Source organism: Neoarius graeffei, chromosome 1 (genome assembly GCF_027579695.1).
Source record: "Neoarius graeffei isolate fNeoGra1 chromosome 1, fNeoGra1.pri, whole genome shotgun sequence".
Taxonomy (NCBI): Eukaryota; Metazoa; Chordata; class Actinopteri; order Siluriformes; family Ariidae; genus Neoarius; species Neoarius graeffei.
Window position 1 is genome coordinate 21,521,937 of NC_083569.1, and position 22,540 is coordinate 21,544,476.

General features: G+C 42.6%; 5 non-coding genes and 1 pseudogene across 5 annotated transcripts; 3 read left to right on the plus strand and 3 right to left on the minus strand.

Moving 5' to 3' along the window:
* Positions 1–2,446: 2,446 nt before the first annotated feature.
* LOC132898463 (U2 spliceosomal RNA) lies at positions 2,447–2,634 on the minus strand. Its single transcript, XR_009656522.1, has one exon. It is a non-coding gene; the product is annotated as a U2 spliceosomal RNA (small nuclear RNA).
* Positions 2,635–2,822: 188 nt separating this feature from the next.
* LOC132899201 (U5 spliceosomal RNA) lies at positions 2,823–2,937 on the minus strand. The gene has a single exon (XR_009656663.1). It is a non-coding gene; the product is annotated as a U5 spliceosomal RNA (small nuclear RNA).
* Positions 2,938–3,331: 394 nt separating this feature from the next.
* On the plus strand, positions 3,332–3,403 carry trnad-guc (transfer RNA aspartic acid (anticodon GUC)). Its single transcript has one exon. It is a non-coding gene; the product is annotated as a tRNA-Asp (tRNA).
* A 1,456-nt stretch (positions 3,404–4,859) lies between these two features.
* Positions 4,860–5,001, plus strand: LOC132896945 (U1 spliceosomal RNA; annotated as a pseudogene).
* A 3,996-nt stretch (positions 5,002–8,997) lies between these two features.
* Positions 8,998–9,070, plus strand: trnaf-gaa (transfer RNA phenylalanine (anticodon GAA)). The gene has a single exon. It is a non-coding gene; the product is annotated as a tRNA-Phe (tRNA).
* Positions 9,071–22,389: 13,319 nt separating this feature from the next.
* On the minus strand, positions 22,390–22,471 carry trnas-uga (transfer RNA serine (anticodon UGA)). Its single transcript has one exon. It is a non-coding gene; the product is annotated as a tRNA-Ser (tRNA).
* Between the last annotated feature and the right edge of the window lie 69 nt (positions 22,472–22,540).

Consider the following 22,540-nt stretch of genomic DNA (forward strand, 5'->3'; position numbering starts at 1 on the left):
CTAAATCAAACATTTCAATATCATGTCCAGAGCGAATTCATGGCGAAACTTCTTCAACGACCTCAGCTACTTGGTCGCTTTGGTCGTTTCTGGTGTACACGTACAGTTACTCAAAACAATCAATTGTATGTTCAGACCGAAAACGACCAAAGCGTGGTCAAGGACGCAAAAGAAGTTTCGCCATGAACTGGCTTCATTCACTCTCAACGTGATATTGACATGTTTGATTTAGGTAATCACAGAATGGCTCTGGTTTGTCAACATGGGACATTCGAAGATATTAACATTCCAATTGGATTTCGCCAAACCGAGGAAAGAAATGCACCAGATATAACATTACACCACCCAATGCTGATTGCTAAATCTCCGCTTAGCATGCTGTAAGCACAAAAATTAGTGTAGGAATTTACCATTTAGCTTAAGAACAATTACTTGTAATAAGGCACGAACACAACACTCACTATATATAGGCCTACTATAAAACTGACCAGTGGCGCACCATCTGCAAACCCGAGAGCAGAGTCCGTCTCTGAGTGGAGTGATGTCCGTGTGTGTGTGGGGGGGGGAAACTAGCGGCTTGAAGTCACGTGTCATGCAGATGGGTCCCTAACTCGCTAACATGCAGACCAAAGGCAAAACCTAGAGCTTATACTAAGGGCAGTGGCGATCCTCGAGTGATTTACTCCCCGGGCGAAACCCCCTGCTGGCAGTGTTGCCAGATTGGGCGGGTTTAGGTGCTTTTTGGCTGGTTTTGAACATATTTTGGGGTGGAAAACGTTAGCAATATCTGGCAACACTGCCTGCTGGTAGTACTATTGTAGTAAAGTCTTTTTGATGACTAGTACAACGTTCCACTGGCGGGATTGTGCATATTATGGGGCTACGACAAGTTAGGCACACACACACACTGATGACGTCACCTGCGCAACTTTGGTATAGAGGGCTACCGCATGACGTCACCGCGCCGCGAGATTTTGTTAAGCGCCATATTGGAAGACCAAGTACACATCTATGCAAGTACATACATTCATAAAACAAACTACACCTGAAATGTAGCCAGGGCCGGTTCTGCCCTAATCTGGACCCGGGTGCAACATCGCGCAACACCCCCCAAAAAAAAACACCAGTCTAAATCAGGACAACCATCACATAACTATAACTATGAACATTGTATACCAACTATTTTAACTAAATGGCTATAATAAATAAGCCTGCAGGCAGCCACGGCGGGCTGCCTCAGAAAACTAACCATTTGTCCTACCTTAAAACTCGTTTTGCATTTTCTCCCTCCTTTTTTGTATTTTCGACCCTCCGTTTATTTTCTTTCCTTTTCTGAAAACCCGATTTGTGTCCAGACATTTTGTTCTGCTACCAACGAACTCACTCCTCAGGGCTCGTCTCTCGAGTCCGCGATGATTCCCGTGGGAAGGGCAACAACTGATACATTTTTACAAACAACCAATAAACAGCCAATAGGGAGGCTGCAACGTTCAGGCTCTCCTTTGCTCAGAGACACTCAGTAATGCACTTATTCTCTGTCTCCTGGCAGAAAGCTCCTTGGTTTGCTCCCCTTGTGTCTCAATCACAGCTGGTATTCTGTAGAAAGACTTCTTTTCACCTTTCCCATCAGCTTTGTTGGAACCCTAACACAGCACAAAAGTTTACCATTGTAGGTTTATGATGAATCAAGTGCCTCGTGGGTTTAAATTCCGCGCGCTGCCATTATTTCCCCCTAATCACGAGTTTGTTGGTCTTCCAATATGGCGCAGGGTTTGTTTACTTCCGGTTTCCGGTGACGTCAGTGAAAAGGGTATATTGGGCTTCCCCATCCAAAATGTTCACACACACACACACACGCCCGTCTTGGTTTTTTTTCGGGGTTTTTTTTGGGGGGGACCTTTTTTTGGGGGGGGCGGGACCGTTTTTTTTTTTCACCCCCGCGATGCCGCCCCGGGCGGCTGCCCGGTTGGCCCGCCCCCAGGACCGCCCCTGACTAAGGGATTCACGCTGCTATTCTGCCCGACCGTTGCTAACAAAAGACAGCGTATGCATGTATAAAATGTAATTAGCTGTGTACAATAAATCATGCGAGGTTACCACATAAGGCGAACATGTACCGTATGTGGTCTCCCCGTCAGGAAGCCCAGCAGCCAGTTGCACAGGGAGGTGTTGAGTCCCAGCTGGTCCAGTTTGTGAATGAGCTGCTGAGGAATGATTGTGTTGAATGCTGAGCTAAAATCTATGAACAGCATTCTGACATACGAGTCTTTTAAGTCTTATTCTTTCTTTTTTAAAATAAAGTAACCATTCCTAAATCTATTATAATACCATATGAGAGTACAAAATTAAAGAACCAAATTCCTATTTTTTATTCTCTACTCTAAAAAAAAAACCCATATTTTTCAATTTCATTTAAAAAGCGCGCTAAATAAGAAAAAAAAAACTTATTTCCTAGACCATAAGACATGCTACAATATCAGATTGGTATATGGAGCCGAAAGAGCAAACTCCTATCCCAACTCCTTACTTAAAAAAAAAAAATTCTGCTTAATATAACGCTCCCGTTCAGAGAACAAATCAAATTGATTAGAATAGATACTACACTTGATCCTGATTGAAATGCGGAGAAACGATAACTTACTGCAGCTAATAGCTTTAAATATACCACTTCCACATATTAAACTCCAGAAAGGTAAACACAGCTAGACTCCGCCCCCAACAGCTGGATCCTTTTGAAGAAAGACATCGCCTTTTGGGGCATGTGGGAGATGCTTTAATGCAAAAAGATCAATAGTTCTAACATTCGTTGACTAAAAATGTTCAGCTCTGCCAGAGCAAAGCCTACAAAAATATACTGAACTCATTAACATTTCTCTCCACGGAAATCTTTAGTAAAAGGCGAAAAATTTATGCGTCAATGAAGAGAAACCTGAGCTGCACTTAACACTGGATCAGGTTAGTGACACTGGATTGGAGGTGCAGAAAGCTGGTAGAGGGTAAGGTGGCCTGGGCCAATCTCTTACACCTTTACAGCTTTATTAGCCATTGCACACAGGCAGAGAAATGTCTGACCAACGAGCTTTTTTGAAAGAAAGATCGATCGATCGATCGATCGATCGATAGATAGATAAGTAAGCGGGGTGGGGGGTGTTGAATTTTGAAAAGGAACAGTTGAGTGCTGTGTGATCTGTCCAGTATCACGGATGTAGGCCTATAAATTAAATATGAAAACATCAGCTGGAGTTTGATTATTGACAGGAACGCTGTTGACCCCAGCAGTAAGTGCTTTCCATACCACATTTTTTATTGATAAATGAGAGCTATTGTGTCATCCTCGTTAGTATAGTGGACAGTATCTCCGCCTGTCACGCGGAAGACCGGGGTTCGATTCCCCGACGGGGAGACTTTAAAGTTTATTAACGTGCGCAGCAGGGGGATGGAGTGGTTCGCACTGCAAGAAGGTTCTGGGTTTAAGCCCAGCGGCTGGTGGGGGCCTTTCTGTGGTGAGTTTGCGTGTTCTCCCTGTGTCAGCTCTGGTTCACCCCACAGTTCAAAGACATGTAGTTTGGTTAACGTGGGGTGGTGTTGGGCTGAAGTGCCCTTGAGTGTATGCATATATAAAATGTTTGTGTATATATATGAATGACCACATTTTGTGTCAATTAAATCTTATTAATAGTAACAGATCTAGATAAATCCAGTGACTATAGACCATACTTTAATATCCCTAAAGTCAATGTCGATTATGACTATTATGAATTGCCAATGGTAGACCCTCTGATGATGTTCTTCTAATATTCTATTTCTAAGTCTAGTAAAAGTCAGACAAAAAAAAGTTTTCTGTGTTTTTAGCTTTTAGGTAAATATCAGAAAATTGAGTTCGCTAATTTAATGGATCCCCACTAACATATCTTTGTGCATGGAGCGTTAGCAAACCTCCCTCGTGATAGTGAGAACTGGCAGCCTGGACTTTTCCATTGGCTCGCGCGCTCGACCCCCAATCCAATGTTGCTTTGGTTGGCCAAAGTTATGAGGTTGCTGTGGGGTACTAAGACTAGACTAAATAACAAAATTAAACAATTCAGACATCCCTAGTCTCCCGGACGCTCTGGGAGTCTCCCCAGGAGCATGTAGACAGAGACAGGAAAGGCAGGAGAAACTTGATCTAAGTCTTATTTGGAAAGTTGTAAATTAAATTGGAATGACTGGCTATTGCTGATATGTAGTTTGATGTTGTGACATGTAAGTAAGTTTAGCAAACAATTGATTTGATTGATGTAGATTTATGGTGTGAGATGTAAAGAACTATTGCTAATATGTGAATTGGTGGTGTATATTGTGAATAGGTTTTACAAATTACAGTGTAGATTGATGGTGAAACATAGGCTTAATAAGTTACCAATATGTGCATTGATGTGAGATATAAATAACTAGGCCATAAGCTGATAAAATATGTATTAAACTGATGGTGCGATAAATAAAAATATTTTGAGAGATATTGACCACTGTGAGTGAAGAAGAGCTCCCCCTCCTTACAAAAGCCAATTTAACCACTGTCCGAACCAATGGATTTTTGACCAAAATGCTCTGAACGGATCAAACTTTGGTGCGCGAACCAGAACGGAACCCGTTCCCTGTTGGTGGAAAAGGGCTACGTGCCGGTCGGTGCAAAGTCTTGTCGGGTCCATATCTTGTCTGACTAGTAGAGGGAGCACACATGAAATCACCACCAGTGTCTTGTGCTGAATTGGAAGAGGAGGGGCCAAAAATTATGCAAAACCCTGTTCAGATGCTTTGCCCACCCTCATGGAGCAGCCTACACCCTTGCAGGGTTACATCTCAGCCAGGCAAAGAAGCTCATACTTACCTGGCAGGGACAACACCATGATCAAGAAGGTGGGTTGACCAAAGTGAGGCCCAGCCATTGCACTCAGGTTGCGCTGACCTTCGTGAATTCTTCAAATGCAGGAATCTCAACTGCATAATTTCTAGCATTTGCGCTCTCCCCTTTTGCCTAATTCTGTGAGAGTCAAAGGTAGAGCTGTTTGTTTTTCTGAAGTTTTTCTTTGTGTTCAGATGTTTAATATCAAGAGCTACTAGCTACTTTAAATCTTTGAGGAGCTAGAAGGGTTATGCTCTTAAGGGTAACATGTGGAAAAAATCTCTCTGGTTTTGTGTATTGCTGCGTTTCTGAGTAGCAGGAAACAGGTTTTGTTCAGGTTTCTTTTATTCTTAGCACCCAGCTAGGGTTTCCATGAGTTTTGAGCAGAAAATGGTTGTTGAGGATGCACCGTGGATGGAGGGAATTTCACTGGGGTTGTGCAGACCTTTGCGAATTCCTCAAATGCGAGAATATCGACTGCATAATTTCTGGAAGTGGGGGAATGCGTTCCTGCTCTCTCCTCTTTCCCATAACCCTGACAGAGTCAAAAATAGAGCTGGTGGCTTTTCTATCTATCTATCTATCTATCTATCTATCTATCTCCTTCCTTCCTTCCTTCTTTCCCCTCCCCTGACGTTGTGTGTTGGAGTGCAAGTTGCACGATGTGTTTGAAGTCTTATGAAGACAAGTGGGCTCAGGGACCAAAGTGCAGCATGTGGAGAAAATGTAGCTGGCTCTGCATGTTGCTGTTATTTTCGCTCTGCTTGCACGGCTTTCCGACCACCAGGGAACGTGTTCTTGAACAGGTTTAGGTCAGGCTTCTGGGAACCTTGGCACGAGCAAGGGTCTCAATCAGGGGCATCACTAGAAATTAAGCTTTACTGGGGCACTGCACCCCCCCCCCCCCCCACACACACACAAAATGCCCCCCCGCACAATGCACCTTAACGTTCCTGTCCCCAACCTATGCAAAGTGGATAATTCTCATGCTCTTGTGGATGAAGTTATGCGAGGAATAGGTCAACTAGATGGAAAACACATCCCAGTCCCCAAAAAAATTATTGTTGGCATTTGGGCTTTTAATGCATGCTGATGCTAAACGTGTCACCTCAACTCTCACGATTCCCGAACTTAGCTGGTTAGTTATGACTGACTAGCACATAGCCTACAACCTTAATCTTACCTCTCTCACCCTCCTCCTCATCTGTCACTGTTTCCCTGCCCCGTCTCTGCTTCGTGAGAAGAATTGTCTGATATCCATCTGGAAAAGTAATTTAATATCGTTTAATTCGATGTAGTTTAATGGGTTTGTTAGAATATGGTTTGCTTAGTTTTGTTGCAAAAACTTCGCACTACCTTAACTCATCCAGAGCCCGTTCTCTGACTCATCCAAAGAGTAGACTCATCTCTCCAGTAGGCTAAATGGACTCATGGCACGCGGCACGCACGCTATGTTTACAGTGAGAATCTCCCAGACCAATCAGAAAATTAGTTAGAAAGAAGAGGCGATAGAAGTTTGAAACACACTCTGTCCTACAACTTACAGTAGATAAATGATCTGCCAAAGAAACTAGTTTGTTACAAAAATCTTTCAACATTTTCTTACTGGGGCACAGCTGATTTTTACTGGGGCACATGCCCCAGTAAAAAAAGGCCTAGTGACACCCCTGGTCTCCATGAGTTTTCAATAGAAATTTGTCATCAAGAATGCGTCATCGACAGAAGGCATTGCACAGTGCACAGCAGAAGTAAACAGTAGTCCGGAGATGGTGGATCGCATTGCTTGCCCGCAAGCTTTGTTCTGTTATTTCTTCCCTGGTGGTCAGAAAGCCGTGCGAGCAGAACAAAAACACCAGCAACATGCGGAGCCAGGTACATTTTCTCCACACGCTGCGCTTTGGTGCCTGAGCCTCCTTATCTTCATAAGACTTGCAGACATAGCAGATATTTGCTTTCTTCCAAAATACAAGCACAGACCAACTACTAATCATAAGAAGATGTAGAAACTTATCCTAAACTAAAAACACGCCCTCTGATGTCGTCACGGTTCGCACCAGGAAAAAAACAAAAAACAAAACTTCTATCCAGAAGGGGACCGACTTTTCAGGTTCCGAACCCAGAGATTAAATTGGGCGGAGCCCTCCGGAGCTCAGCTCCGCCTCCTCGCCTCGGCAGTACAGCCAGCAGGAGCTGAGCTCCCTCTGCTTCAGTGTTTATTATAATATAATACTTTTATTCATTTTCATCTATTCTAAAAACACCATCAATATGAGAGTTCGTCAATAATGATTTAGACAACAAAAAAAATAAGCTAAAGTGAATTACACCCATCAATTTTTAAAAAAACATTTTCATTGGAATTATCATTGAATGTGCATGCGCTGCGAGAATGCGTGACATCACACAGCATCATCATACGTTTAATATTAACGTTAATGGACTTCAGCTCGAGAAACTGGCGACACTGTTTTCTATCAGTCCGTCATACTTTATATTTTATGAGGATTTGTGTTGTGCGAAGTTATAACTATCTGCTAAACACGATGCCTTAGCAAAGTAGACAGAGGTAAGTCATGGTTCTTTTGTTTATTTTGTCTTTAGTTGAGAAACTTTCTCAGGCAAAATATACTAGTGCAGCAGATGACATAAGTAGCGTTAGCTAACACTGACAGACAGGATGCTCGTCGAAAAATTCACGCATCCATTTGCTGAAGTTCAGATCTTTTTGTCTGTAGTTCTGTCATATTTTATCTTCATTTACTAAGTTGTAGCTGTTTTCTGTGTTTTTAGCTTTTAGGTAAATATCAGAAAATTGAGTTAGTTAATTTAATGGATGCCTTAAATGGTCGACCTGAACTGCTGGCGACATGGATTTCTCTTGGCTGCATCGTTCTGAAAGTGCTTGTTTCATGAAAGGTTCATCAGAAAATACCTGGTTTTCTGTGTGTGATGTGCTCAAATACACTGTAAAGTTGGCAAATAAATAAAAAATGCTTCTTTGCATCTGAATTCTGTTCCAAAAATCACTAAAAGCTTGTCCGCCATTATTAGATCGCAGTGACTGACGGGTAGGCAGATTTCACTTGGCTGCATCGTTCTTAAAGTGCTAATCTAATGAAAGTTACGTCAGAAAACCCCCAGTTTTCTGTGTGTGCTGTGCTCAATTACCCTGTAAAGTTAGCGAATAAATAAAAAACGTTTTTGAAAAATGCTTTTTTGCATCTGAATCCTGTTCCAAAAATCACTAAAAGCTTGCCTGCCATTATTAGATCGCAGCGATTTACAGATTGATGGCGCTGTACGCTTGACATTATTTGCACCAGTACCTTCTTTTGTTTCCACACGGACTCTATAATATTCTCCTCAGTGGCGTGAATTTTGATACCAATTCTTTTGAAAAAGACACAAAAGCTCTTCAAATTCGTCCTCAATCTTTGTTTTTTTTTTGTTTGAGGATGATTTGGAGACGATAACTGAGCAAGCAGACTCAAAAGAGAACCCATCCTCATCTGGGTCACACCAGATAGTGAGATTATGCTTGGAATAAAACAAATTGCCAACAACATAAAAGAGTTTCATTAATTAATTACATATGTCATGCTTCCAGATGATACTATCTATTATTTTAAACACTTTATATTTCATTAGATTTTGGTTCAGGGCAGCACGGTGGTGTAGTGGTTAGCGCTGTCGCCTCACAGCAAGAAGGTCCTGGGTTCGAGCCCCGGGGCTGGCGAGGGCCTTTCTGTGCGGAGTTTGCATGTTCTCCCCATGTCCGCGTGGGTTTCCTCCGGGTGCTCCGGTTTCCCCCACAGTCCAAAACATGCAGGTTAGGTTAACTGGTGACTCTAAATTGACCGTGAGTGTGAATGGTTGTCTGTGTCTATGTGTCAGCCCTGTGATGACCTGGCGACTTGTCCAGGGTGTACCCCGCCTTTCGCCCGTAGTCAGCTGGGATAGGCTCCAGCTTGCCTGCGACCCTGTAGAAGGATAAAGCGGCTAGAGATAATGAGATGAGATGAGAGATTTTGGTTCAAAAGGAACACCATGTGACCTTACTGATTGGATTTAGCAACTACTCATGTTTATATTGGCTCAGACGGTGGCATGATCTTGCCGAAATAGCTCAGTAGGGAGAGCGTTAGACTGAAGCTCTAAAGGTCCCTGGTTCAATCCGGGGTTTTGGCACTGTGGGGTGTGTTCATCTAAGCCTTTGACACCTTAAAAGGTGTGTCGTTCAAGTGTAGCTGATGAAAAAAAGCAGAACTTTGATCCATTGTAGCCCAAAGTCAGCAGGACACTTGCAGAATGAATGGGTTTGATTTGTACCAACAAAGAGAGGTAACTTCAAGCCAACAGGACAGTTTGGTGTCTGCTCCATGCATTTTGCAAAAGATAAATTTGTGAGGCAGATTCACATAGAAGGATTTGATTGATGTCTTGTACGCGGAGCAGTTCCTATGATCTGGAAACAAAAGTCAGAAGCGCCATCCCAAAGAGCTCACCGCACAGGAAGGGTCAAGCTTGTGTTTAACCTGTTGCTTGAATTTATGAGTTGTCCATCGGCGGCGTCAGACCCATTTTACTGGGTTACATGCCCCAGTATATATCTGCTGTGATCCAGTAAAATTTCCTGATCACATTTCAGAAACAGTAATGCATTTGGCACTGCGGAATAACCGTACACTGTAAAAAATTGTAGCCTCATTTAGTTATGTTCACTTACTACCTCTCTTTAGCACAAAGAGCCCTGATAATTTTTGGATTTTGAACTCAACTTTATGAGTTTTAGAAAGTAAAACTTATTGCTATCCATTGTGTTGACTATTTGAGAATTTCGCTGATTTGTATGTGTTGACTGAACTTGGGTTTGTACGTCATCAGTTGAAAAAAAGGAGAGGAAAAAAGGCGGGAAATTAAAACTTATTCATTTTGTTGACTATTTGGGAATTTGTCAGATCTGATTGAACTTGGGTTTGTAAGTCATCAGTTGGAAAAAAGGAGAGGAAAAATAAGGCGGGAATGGGGGATGGGAGCTACAGAAAAAAAACAACTGTTTGCAGTGTCTTTAAGGCAACATTGAAGAATGGGAATACATTGCAGATAAGTCATATTTCGAATTCTATCCAAAATATACACATTTTGCAGTAAACAGGAAGGGACTTCTTCCACCGGTGGAAGAAGACTATTTCCCTAATAATGGCCTGTTAAAATAAGCGGAGCTACAACACTGTCTGTACTGAGTGCAACTGGAAAAACGGATTGTCGAGAGACGCGTGAGTTTTTCATGCAGCATCAGTGCCAGCTGAGTTTAATAATCTTTAATTCACTATTTTTCCATTAACCGTCGGTGCAGTAATGTAATAACAGTAACTAGGTTGTGTTTTTTAATAGCAGGGAAAAGCTAAATTCAAGCCTTTGATTATAAGCTAATGGCTTGGTGGCATCTTTCATAATATTACCAAGAGCAGCAGCTGGTTTGTTCCTCACCTCAGGCTTCATTATTACTAGTAATAATAGCTTTTATACTAAATTATTTATCATGACTTATTCACAGCAATTTCTGATAAGGCTAAAGTCCCTAATGCAGCAAAACCACTTATAAAACAAATGCAACATGAAATTTAAAAATTTAATGATTTATTTATTCAATTACGGTATATTTTTACAGACCAGAATGATTGAGTTTTCATAATTATATGAATTCTGCTGACAGTCAGAGTTGAAGACAGTGTGGGTGCAATCAGTTAATTATTGAAATTAAGTGATCAATCTCATTAAATCAGTCTCATTAAATTTGAAGGTTAATAATTAAAATGAATCAATCCCATTGAATCGTTTACTTTGACTCCTTTGAATTGAATCATACCATAGAATCAGTCTCATTTGAAGTGAATCATTCAGTGAATCGTTCAATGAATCATTTAGTGAATCATATAGTGAATCGTTCAATGAATCATTTAGTGAATCATTTAGTGAATCGTACCATTAATCCTGGTGCTTAATAATAAATTACCAAACAGCTAAATTATGGTATATTTCCAAATTATTACGATCACTTACCATATTACATAACTTCTATGCACCTTTTTGAATTCTTTGAGAGATTGGGGACTTAAGACATTGTTCACACAAATAAACACAGTTTGTTTAATAAATGAATTTATTTCTGTCAGACTCCAAAATGTCACGCAGGGTTGCCATGGTAACGACATAAACAACCCTGCACGCGATGAAAACTTCTTTAGGAAATTGATAGAATTAGTGAAAATACGATCACACAGTTATTCGGGATGATCTTCAATTTATTATTTTATATTATGACCTCATGTACTCCATATTTATTTAGATATTATATATTTTTTTAAAATGACGGTAATGAGACCGATACCGTTGGTACTTTTGGATACCTCGGGATACCTTCTTACCGTAATACCGCCCAACCCTAACAAGTAGTGAGGTGTGTGTGTGTATGGCCTAGCTTGTTGCTAGCTAAAACAAAGGAATGTTATCTAAATAGAACAAAGGATTAGCTCTGTTGCTAATGTGTGCTTGTGTGTGTGTGAAGGACTTGACCATGTGTTTAGCCTCGTGTAGCTAACTACACATGGTGGAGGCCTAGATTAGCCTTGTGTTGCTAGTGTGTTTGTGAAAGGCCCTATGGCCTAGCTAAAGTGTGTTTGTTAGGCCTGGTGAGGCCTACTGAGCACGAGGTAGCTAAAGACAAAGGGAAGCTATCTAAAGTGTATCAGGCCTGGTCAGGCCTGTTGAGCACGCGTTTTCTCAGTAACAAAAAGATTCCACACATAACATTACCAAACTCACTGAAACCTTGATAAGGTCAAAATGTATGATAAGGAAATTAGTGTTAGTCAGAATAAGAGAGAGAGAAGGAGCATGCACAGCCTATCAAACAATTGAGAGAACATAGAACCAAAATAAATCAACATGCTGCGTGTTTAACAGTGTAACAGATAAACCTGGGTTTAAATTCACACTATTTCAAATAAAAGCAAATTCCTAAGACTATCTTAATTATGCCCAAATGCCAAAATCTTACTTAATCCTGCCTTTAGCAAGATATGAAGAACTATTTGCCGTTGCAGAGCTTCGCTGTTCATGAAGCACGTGAGCCGCCCGTGTAGAAAGTGCAGAGTCTTCTTGGGTCCGGCAGAGCACTTGGGTGGTTCCCGTGGAAAGCAGAGGACTCTTGGTCTGAACCTCAGCGTTCGTGAGGAAAAGCCTCTGATCAGAATAAGATGCACAGCGCTTGTGAGTTAAAAAGGATTCAATCGCTTCTTAACTTTTAACTGCCTGGGCTGCAGTCATGACGTCACTTCTAATACGCATAAACCGGTTGTAACTCAGGTTGAGTTTAAAGATCGTGCTATTCTGGACTTTTACCTTGGCCAGTGGTTAGGCACAGAACGCGCTGGATGGTGAATCTTGCAAGAAAGAAGTGTTCGGGTTTGAGAGCATTTCTTTATGCGTCCAGACTCCTCGGAAACCGGACGCGAGAGACAAAATGGCGGAGCTTCCGCTTGGACTTATGCGCGCATGGCGGACTGACGTAGATGATCCCACCCACACGTGACGTAGGTCACGCGGAAGTTGCCTGGGAATTGTAGTTCTGACACAAGATGGCGGCATGATACCTACAACAGGTTCCCCATGTGAGGCTGAATGTAAAGCCAGTAAGAGCTTCAGTAAGAATCAACAATCTGTCAGTAACAATGGTGTCACTGTCATGTGGTGCTGTGGGCTGGAGTTTCATGAACCTTTATGATGTGAACATATCATAGTACAGAAAGAATACTTTCACTCAGCTGAGACCATTCACCATGTTCACTGTTATATTCATGTGTCTGTGGCTTTCACTCGGTGAGTTAACTTTGACTTTTCGTTATTGCAGAAATATTAAGCATTGAATTAGTGATTTATTCATCTGTGTGGTGGGAAGAAAAATCAGAATGTATGTGCATGTTCTCTTCTCTATGACAGGTGACTCCATGGCAGCTTCAATCAAGCCACTTTTTACTCATACAATTATAGATGAAGGCAGTGATGTTACTCTGTCCTGCAACTACGAAGCAAGTGGTAAAGGAAACTACCTGCACTGGTACAGACAATATCCAAAATCTAAACCTGACTTCCTTCTTTATATATCACAAAGTGGATATAAAAGTGACTCAATCCCACCACATCTCTCTGCTGAAGTTGATGAAAAGAATAACCAAGTGGATCTGCTCATCTCCTCTGCTGCTGTATCAGACTCTGCACTATACTACTGTGCTCTGCAGCCCACAGTGACAGGAAATCCAACTGCACTGTACAAAAACTTTCACACAGTTATGTTATACTGAAGGCTGATCACTTGTCAAAGTTACATAATTCCAGATGATATAATATCAATGATATAATGAGTTAAAATAAATAAATGGGGCGTTAGATCAGTCAATAAAATCTATATTCAGTGTGTCTTGGCTTGGGGCGGCACGGTGGTGTAGTGGTTAGCGCTGTCGCCTCACAGCAAGAAGGTCTGTGTTTGAGCCCCGTAGCTGGCAAGGGCCTTTCTGTGCGGAGTTTGCATGTTCTCCCTGTGTCCGCATGGGTTTCCTCCAGGTGCTCCGGTTTCCCCCACAGTCCAACGACATGCAGGTTAGGTTAACTGATAACTCTAAATTGACCGTAGGTGTGAGTGTGAATGGTTGTCTGTGTCTATGTGTCAGCCCTGTGATAACCTGGCGACTTGTCCAGGGTGTACCCTGTCTTTCGCCCGTAGTCAGCTGGGATAGGCTCCAGCTTGCCTGCGACCCTGTAGAACAGGATAAAGCGGCTAGAAATAATGAGATGAGGTGTCTTGGCTCTGTCTCCTGCTCCAGATCTATATTCACACTCAGGATCACACTTTTTGGTTGCTAAGTACAATGATTTCGTAGATTTTTGTTATTGTTGTCAGTGGCTTCATAATATATTCAAAACACACACACACAAATACTTTCAAGACTCATAATGGCCATTTTAGTCTTGCCTTGCCTGACCATAGTTTTCATTGATATCACTGTTTAAAGATCGTGATGGTCAAATGAGACTTCGAAGCGCGTATCAAGAATAAGGGGGCAGATGAAGCCCCGCTTTGAGGCTTTGTATCATTGAGCAGAAAACCACATGACCCATGATAAACAAGGCCTCGGTTGTGATTCACTAAAAGGTTCATTACTCAGACTCTCATTCAGCAGACTTCACTTGCGACCTACTGCTAAGAGAAATGTACAGCATGTTTAATTTCTACCTCGCGTCAATGTTCTGCCACTTTACATTATTATTTGCATGTACAGTAATTTGCACAATGTTCCATTTTAAAATAACTTATGTCATCAGATTTTTTTTGCTTGTTTGTTTTACTTATTTGCCCGTATGTTATTTGATGTTGACCCTCTGTCTCTCTCTTACACACACACACACACTTTGTGTCTTTCTATGGATTAATGATCAGTATAATTTTGTCTGCACAATAAAAAGGTGTACATAAACAGACTAAGCTTTGTGTCCAGTGCTTGTGTGATGGGACTGTGAGTGCTACTGCAGCCATGCAGTGCACAGAGTAACTTTTAGGGGAACCTTTATTGATTTTTGTTGAGGAACAGATTTTTTTTCACTGTGTTTGGATTGAGGTGATTCCTTTTCTTCGAAATTCCCTCCCCAGCCTCACGTGGTTCCCTCACGTGGTTTTCTTCCGAACGATCCATGCCTCGAGGCGGGGCTTCATCTGCCACACCCCCTTATACTCGACACGCGCTTCGGAGCCTCGGCTTCAGACGGCCATCACTACCAACCAATAATTGCTGATTATTGTCTGTCTGTGTTTTGTCACAGCATTAAATCATAATGTATTTTGTGTGTGTGAGCAATCTAAGGACAGTTCCCCTAGCCTGGCTAACGCGACTTCAAAGCTCTCCGAGCATTTGGTCTGGCCAAGCTATTAAGCCAAACCATTTCCCAGAGCCCGTGGTTGACCCGCCTCCCTGAAATGCCTCAGTTTGCTACTGATCGAAGCCAGAAAAGGCTGTGATGAAGCTTAAACCAATCACATCACTCTTTCCTCTGACGTATGCGACGCGACGGGGCTAACTGGTCGATTAAACTCTTACCGAAGCCGGTCGGGAGCAAGGCAAAAACGTCCTTCCTTTCAATAAATACCTCCAGGGCTGCTCTTTGCTCCGTTTTCAATGAGAACTTCCCGTTGAATGCTTTCAATACAGCATCTACCCCTGTGTTAAAGGCTTGCCGCTGCTCCATGTTCGTGATGTGAATGAAGCACTTCTGGCATAGATTATGTAAACAATCTATGGCTTCTGGTCGCAGTTCTACTACGTCACTGCCTTGAACACGCCTCTACCCAGGGCCGTTGGAGATGCTCAAAGTTGATTGGTTCCCGATTTTTCGGGAGCTTGGAAATGCTGTAGATAGCCTGCCTGGCCAGACTAAGCTCGGAACAGGCCCTCGTGTTGCGTCACGCTTAGGATGGGCGGGCCCAGGCTACAGTTCCCCCATTTCCCCCTGATGAAGCGATCAGCCAGGATGTGTTTCTATCTGACACTTAAAGACATTGATTTGAATTAAAAAGTCTGCAAAGGGAATAAATCTGAATTAATAGTACAGATCTTTGCACAGATAACGAGAAAAGGTGTCATGAATTAAGTTACAGGTGTTTACATTTTTCCTAAACCTTTGTTTGTTAAAATTGCATTTTATATACTCTATGTTAATATTTATTTTTAAACCTTTATTTGTCATATGCACACTTCAAGCACAGTGAAATTCATTCTCTGCATTTAACCCATCTGAAGCAGTGAACACATGCGCACACACCCAGTGAGCAGCACCTTGCTCAAGGCCGCCCCACATCAACCCAACTGCATGTCTTTGGATTGTGGGGGAAACCGGAGCACCCGGAGGAAACCCACACAGACACAACATGAAAACTCCACACAGAAAGGCCCTCGCCAGCCGCTGGGTTCAACCCGGAACCTTCTTGCTGTGAGGCGACCGTGCTAACCACTACACCACCATGCCACCCAAAAGAACAGACATGCGGTGAGGGTGGGACTCAAACCCACGCATGCAGAGCACAATGGATTAGCAGGCCATCACCTCTCAGCCACCTCACCCACATTTATGTGTGTGTTTATCTATTTTGTATGATGCAATGATCTTTGGACTTTGACAGAGTGAGTAATTCTGTCAAAGTCAAAACTCAGACTCATTAAAATATTTGTTGGAACATTGTTGCTGTATATTTATTTAATAAGCCTGTTATGAAAATGTGAAAACTACATATTCAAAAATAAATCCGTCTAAAATCCTCATCTGAAGTCTGACTGAAAATGAAATTATAATCATTTGAAACCAATCGCAGTAAATTTTGTGCTCCTTTTCCTGATCAGAGGCTAATTATAGGTGGTGTGTGTGTGTGTGTGTGGGGGGGGGGGGGTTAAGAATTTTGACTTTTCCATGTTTTACCCCCCTAGAAATATGGAGATGGTCCATCTATGTGGGAAAATGTAAAATTGTATTAAATTGAACCTTGCTAACCCCCCTGTACATACCCTCTGAAAGTTTCCATTCATGACAAAATACATTACAGTGCTGTTTGATATTAGAATGCTGCTTTTTTTAATGTGTTTTAAAGTTATTGATGAATGTGAACCTCTTCAGGTATGCCACTAGGTACGACTACAACATTTTCAGTGCAGGTGATCATTATTTTAAGGTAATAAGCTTAGTGGTAAGTACCGTAACCTTACATTCAAGTAAATTAAACATATGGTAATTCTGTTCTTTTTCAGCAAGTTTTAAAGTTATTGATGAATGTCACACTCTTCAGTAATACCTCAAATATGAACTATTTTTAAGCACAGAGGATCATTACTTAAGGTTACTAATTTAGTTTTAAGAACCAGTATGCACAAATGATTCATATCTGAATTATATCTCCCAGTGTATTAAATAGTCATTATTTGTATTCTTGCAGGTAAATAATGGCTTCTGTTGCAACACGGTCAAAAGCTAAGAAGATACTAGGTGTAGTCGAGTACATAGAGCAGGCTGAGTTCCCTTCTGGGATGCTTCCAACAGGGAAGGACATCATTCAGAATATGCTCGATCTGCTGCGGCCGAAGCGTGCTGGTCAAGCACAGAGATCCAGGGATGCTGCTGCTCAGTTGCTGGCAGAACTTGTTCAAGAGCACTGGTTATTTTGTAACTTATACACCATCCACACCAGACATATAAAGAAGCATCTCTTGAAACTTTATGGAGAATTTGTTACTCTGATTCAAACCTGTAAACAGAGACAAAATGAGGGTTTCTAACAACTCTTTTTGTGAGAAATAAATGTTATTACTGTGATTTTTGATGTTATATTTAAGAGTTATTTCCATTAAGGAATGCTTATATTAGTGAAAAAGGCAGTTTTTGACTATTTGGAGGGGTTATTAACTTCAGAGGGTATGTACAGGGGGGTTAGCGTTTTTCAGTTGGCCAAATATTGGTATTTCCATAGATAGATCATCTCCATATTTTGGAGGGGGTAGAAAAAATTTTTTGGTCTAACCCCCCTTATAGGATTGGATCAAAACACAGTAAATGAATTATTACATAATGCTGGTTTGGGCCATAAACCTGTGTTTTGTACAAATCTTTTATTTCACTCAGAGGCGCTCTTACAATAGAGGCGAAGTAGGCAATTGCCTTGGGCCCCTCCAACTTTCCCATTCGGCAGGGGCCCCAGACCAGCTGCCCCTTCCCGAATCAGCTGGGGATTTGGGGGCCTTTGGACAGCGATCCATTCCTAAGCCATTGTGTTTGTAAATTGTAATTTCGTATGTTTAAATCGGAAACAAAGACAAAAAACTAAAATACAAAGGAATGAGTATTTGTACACCCCCCGTTTGTGTTGAAATGGACTATTCCATGCAATGATCGCGCGAGTCCGAGAACATTGCGCGACGAACGTGAACTGAACCTGAGTGAGTGAATTCAGGGAACTTCTAATAGCGACTGTGCTGAACTGTTTTGAACTTGTGATCAGCGAAATGAAGCGCCACTTTCCAAGTGGTGCTACGAAAAGGAGGAAGCGGGATGAGGCGAAATCAAAGAATGATGCACTTCCCAAGCTTACAACTTTCTTTAATGTGTCAACAGCGTCGGTTGACTCGGATGTTGTAGCGGAGCAGGAGGAGCTGCTGTTGATTCAGGAGGGGAGCGAGCGGCATCAAGCTCCAACACAGCAGACGAGCAGCAGACTAATCATTCTGAAAAAAAAAAAAAAAAAAAAACATAGCGGAGGTGGTGAGCGCGTGTCCCGTTTCTGTTGACCACCACGAAGAAAATGACTCTCATTTATTCATTCACTCACTCACCCTCTCTCTGTCTCACACACACAGAACACTCTCTCTCTCACACACTGTCTCATTCTCTCTCACTCACTGACACATACAGTCACAGGGATATGGAGTTGCTTAGAGCCAAATGCCACCTCATCTCTCCTCAGTCCACACTTCTTATCTCCCCTCACTCACTCACACACACACTCACTCACTCACTCACACACAACTATGTACATAGTTTTATTTATAGAATGTTTGAAATGTTCTGATCTTTAAAAAAAATAAACAGTGCTGGTTTTCCTGGCATTTTGGCAAAGACAGATGTTATCTGAAATCTTATTCTCTGTTGGGTTCCATCATGACTATTAGTTTGTGTAGTGCTACACTTTTTGTGTTCTCTGCTTTCCATCTTCATTTTGGAGTAAAGAAGTGTATGCAGGGTTTAAAGGGGAATGTTTTTTTTCTCCTCTCCAACCTTTACTTCCCTATAGATTAGCTTTACCTACCTATCCACCATGCAGTCGGTACATTTTTTTTTTGTTTCGGATCGGATGAGGGGGGCCCCATACATACCTTCGCCTGGGGCCCCCAATTTGCTAAATCCGCCACTGATTTCGCTCCTTTTGAAGAAAAGTCCAACTTTATTCACGGATAATAATCCACGAACCACAACAACATGCATTTGAAACCAATCGCAGTAAATTCTGTGCTGCTTTTCCTGATGGTAGAATAATTATTGGACTCGGACTGATGGGTTCGGAACCAAACAAAACCGCTTCCTCATAAAGTAACGCGGTGGAACAGAAAGACTTCACCGGCCAATCAGGCGGCACTTTCCTAATGAATATTCATGAAGTCCCCGCCCACCTCGCTGAAATTGAAAAGTGTTTGTGTTTAAATTAGTGCTGTCAAGCGATTAAAATATTTAATTGCGATTAATGTCGCGACTGTCATAGTTAACTCGCGATTAATCGCAATTTAATCGCACATTTTTGTCACATGAAAAACCATGTAATTCTCTTATCAGCATAAAAAAGTGAATGGGCTTGCTCACTGTTCGAACTACGGGGGTACTTGGGGGATCCGAGATCCCCTGAAACAGACATGAGATCCCTTGAAAACATGATTTGGGAAATGTTGGGGGGTCTCTAAAATATTGTCAAAATGATGTTTATTGACATAGCAATCGTGTGTAACGGGAAGCATTTGCATATCCGAAGTGAGCGCGCAATGGAGATCCGCGCTCTGAGACAAGCACAAGCACCCCCCCAAGGGAAAAAAAGGGACCCCCCGAAAATATTGGCGTAGTTCGAACACTGGTTGTACCAATGTGTCAGAGCCACTGCAAAGTGGGGCTGGAGCCGCCAATGGGAAAACGAAACCTAAGCCGAGCACCGTGGCTCTTCGGGGAGGGCAGAGGACTCTGGCTGTGCGGGGTGTGGCATTACAGTCTAGCTGCTATGGTTTTTCTAAGCAAAGTCTCTGTTCTAAGTTCCTGGCAGTTTCAAAAGCTTATGAAAAACCGACATCATGTCACAGAGCGTTAATCTCGCGATAAAAAAATTATCGCCATTAAAATTGAGTCAAGTTAACGCGTTAATAACGCGACATTTTTGACAGCACTAGTTTAAATGTTTGGAAATCCCCACAAAACGCTCATTTGTAGAAGCAGCGAGATCAGGATCCCAGCAGCGACTCTGACACAGCGGTTATTCCTGCAGCACCACTGGGTTTATTCCCGCACCGGCAGCAATGAACTCTCAGTTTTCCTTTTCACTTCAACAACAAGCACTTTAAACACCTCATTATTACAAAAAGGGTCAAAAATAGCAGTGAACAGGCGGAAACGCTCTCAGTAATTGAGTTAACGCTCATTTGTGAGTGGGACAGGCAAAGTGCAGCCAGGTACTCTTTCTTTATTTTACAGACAAGCATACTTGATTGGGACAGGCCAAGTGCAGCGAGCTACTCTTTCTTTCTTTTACAGGCAAGCGAACGTGAGTGGGACAGGCAAAGTGCAGCCAGGTACTCTTTCTTTGTTTTACAGGCAAGCGAACGTGAGTGGGACAGGCAAAGTGCAACCAGGTACTCTTTCTTTGTTTTACAGGCAAGCGAATGTGAGTGGGACAGGCAAAGTGCAGCCAGGTACTCTTTCTTTGTTTTACAGGCAAGCGAACGTGAGTGGGACAGGCAAAGTGCAGCCAGGTACTCTTTCTTTCTTTTACAGACAAGTGAATGTGAGTGGGACAGGCAAAGTGCCGCCAGTTACTCTTTCTTTCTTTTACAGGCAAGCGAATGTGAGTGGGACAGGCAAACTGCAGCCAGGTACTCTTTCTTTGTTTTACAGGCAAGCGAATGTGAGTGGGACAGGCAAAGTGCAGCGAGGTACTCTTTCTTTCTTTTACAGGCAAGCGAACGTGAGTGGGACAGGCAAACTGCAGCCAGGTACTCTTTCTTTGTTTTACAGGCAAGCGAATGTGAGTGGGACAGGCAAAGTGCAGCGAGGTACTCTTTCTTTCTTTTACAGGCAAGCGAACGTGAGTGGGACAGGCAAACTGCAGCCAGGTACTCTTTCTTTGTTTTACAGGCAAGCGAACGTGAGTGGGACAGGCAAAGTGCAGCGAGGTACTCTTTCTTTCTTTTACAGGCAAGAGAACGTGAGTGGGACAGGCAAAGTGCAGCGAGGTACTCTTTCTTTGTTTTACTGGAAAGCGAACGTGAGTGGGACAGGCAAACTGCAGCCAGGTACTCTTTCTTTCTTTTACAGGCAAGAGAATGTGAGTGGGACAGGCAAAGTGCAGCCAGGTACTCTTTCTTTGTTTTACTGGCAAGCGAACGTGAGTGGGACAGGCAAAGTGCAGCCAGGTACTCTTTCTTTGTTTTACAGGCAAGCGAATGTGAGTGGGACAGGTAAAGTGCAGCCAGGTACTCTTTCTTTGTTTTACAGGCAAGCGAACCTGAGTGGGACAGGCAAAGTGCCACCAGGTACTCTTTCTTTCTTTTACCAGAGATGCCTACTAGTACGGATTGGCCGTATTTTGTACGGAAAAGTTACGTAAATACGATGTTACGGCAAACAGTGTTATTCTGTATGGAATTATTATAAAGTCTTAAATTCCAGTGAGTTGTTTTTAAATGTCCAAGCGACTTTTTCAATCCATGCGCGATTCACGGCTAGGCTATTTATTTTTCCGACAACTGCACATGCTGTGTGTGACATGCGCAGATTCCGCACATTTGTTCGCGCTATTTTCGATGCGGTAGAATGGCCGTGCATGACTGGGTGTAAAAAGGGCAATGGATACGCGCACTGCAAACTGTGTAGAACTGACATTAACATCACTCATGGTGGTTGCGATGACTGCACGCGGCATGTCAACTACAAAAAAAACATGGAGTATGCTGAAATGGCGAGTCAGGCGGAAAGTAAATCTGGGGGTATCCAGCAGTTTTTTACGAAATCTGTGGATGAAAAGACACGGAACGTGACACGTGCTGAAGCGGTGATGGTTGACCTATGCTTGGAGTTGAACTTGCCAATTAGTGCCATGAAATGTGAGTTAAACTTATTCAATTTCTTTTTACATGTACAGTGGTGCTTGAAAGTTTGTGAAGCCTTTAGAATTTTCTATATTTCTGCATAAATATGACCTAAAACAACATCAGATTTTCACACAAGTCCTAAAAGTAGATAAAGAGAACCCAGTTAAACAAATGAGACAAAAATATTATACTTGGTCATTTATTCATTGAGTACCTTAAGATGCAAAACTGGATTTCAGCGTGCTATCAGTACACCATCCCGAACATTAGTAAGCAGGACTCAACAGACCTCAGGATCAAGATAGAAGAACGCTTCTTCACTGGACACCGCTAGCCGGACGCTGCTCCTAGTCCGCTCGGCCAGACACCAAAGCGAGACACATCGTTGACCACGCCCAGGTCTTGAGCCGGCCACGTGAGTTGGCAATGCACTTGGGTCACTGCTCAAATGCCTATATTCGCTGATCAAAGGAAGACCGCCGCCCCGTTTCAGGCCGAGAGCACAGGGGCCCTGGCGAAACCCATCCGCCGCCAGCCGGGCAACACTCGACGGGCCCCAAATGTCACACCGCACGTAGCCAGCAGGATTCGAACCTGCGCGGGGAAACCCCAACGGATTTCAAGTCCGTCGCCTTCACCACTCGGCCATGACTACTGGAGGCGCCGAAATTCAAGTGCGGCAAAAAATTGCTTTGAGCAACTTCTTTTTTTTCTTTTGCAAAGG